This window comes from Pseudophryne corroboree, unplaced genomic scaffold, assembly GCF_028390025.1.
Source record: "Pseudophryne corroboree isolate aPseCor3 unplaced genomic scaffold, aPseCor3.hap2 scaffold_377, whole genome shotgun sequence".
Taxonomy (NCBI): domain Eukaryota; kingdom Metazoa; phylum Chordata; class Amphibia; order Anura; family Myobatrachidae; genus Pseudophryne; species Pseudophryne corroboree.
Window position 1 is genome coordinate 252,155 of NW_026970026.1, and position 1,094 is coordinate 253,248.

The 1,094-nt window shown below is 36.6% G+C and overlaps 1 non-coding gene across 1 annotated transcript; it reads left to right on the top strand.

Moving 5' to 3' along the window:
* The first annotated feature begins 610 nt into the window (after positions 1 to 610).
* Positions 611 to 684, top strand: TRNAN-AUU (transfer RNA asparagine (anticodon AUU)). The gene has a single exon. It is a non-coding gene; the product is annotated as a tRNA-Asn (tRNA).
* The last annotated feature ends 410 nt before the right edge of the window (positions 685 to 1,094 follow it).

Below are 1,094 nucleotides of genomic sequence, written 5' to 3' on the forward strand. Positions count from 1 at the left end.
CTCATTTCACCCCCTGTGTAGGGCATTCTGTGTGTATCCAGCTTAACAGGTGTGAGCATCATACAACTACTGACTTGCGAGTAACTATACAGCAGCTCCATACCTTGTGACTTGAAGAAACACCAGTTAACCCCGGGAATGCTGCAGTCAAAGCAACAATTCCTCTTCTTCAATTACCATTTTAATAATAGGGTAAAGAAAATGAAGTGGATTTTAGAAAGAAAATAATACTGTCAATATACTATTAAAACAAATTAAAATGGTAAAAGTTATTGTACTTTAAGTAAAAATAAAAGAGACAAAATATCAATCCCAGTTTTGGATTACTTTAATTAACAAAAAAAATGCATATAGCAGAGGATAGTTTCAATCTGCCTACCTCTGGGTTATGGGCCCAGCATGCTTCCATTGCAGTACTCTGCTGCACATGTAAGTGCAAGAGATCCTGAAGCACTCACTCATCATGGGAAAGTACCAATGTGTTTCTTCGTTGGTTGATGGAAGAAACATCTTACAAAAACTCTCCAGATTATTGACTTTTTAAAGTTTTTCTAGGAAACGTTTTAGATGAATGCTTATTAGCCTTTGTCAGTATGGACTTTTGCAAAGTGTCTCTGTGGCGCAATTGGTTAGTGTGTTTGGCTATTAACCAAAAGGTTGGTGGTTCAATCCCACCCAGGGACGTAATTAACCTTGTGATCAGATTTTGGTGATATTAAGTAGACAAGTCAAAATTTCAAACCTCCTCTTATGGTCTAGGGTACATGGCCTTCTCTGATGTAATCAGAGTTAGATTTGATTCAGTGATTTTATAAAAAACAGCTAGGAAGCACAATTTAGCAGTGGGTTGCAGAGAAAAAAAATATGCTGGCAGAAAAATCCAATCGAGTGATTAAACAGCTCTTCATTTTCTGGCTTTATTTTTATGCTAACAAATTTGTTCTCTGAAAAGTGTCCACAAAGCCAAGTCTCTGATTAACACCTTTGTAAGGATGGTTTTTCACCTATTACTAAATTAAACTTGCTTCATTGGAAAGGCAGCAAGATGCATCCTCATTTCAATGTCTACTGAAATAATACAAGTTGACACCAGG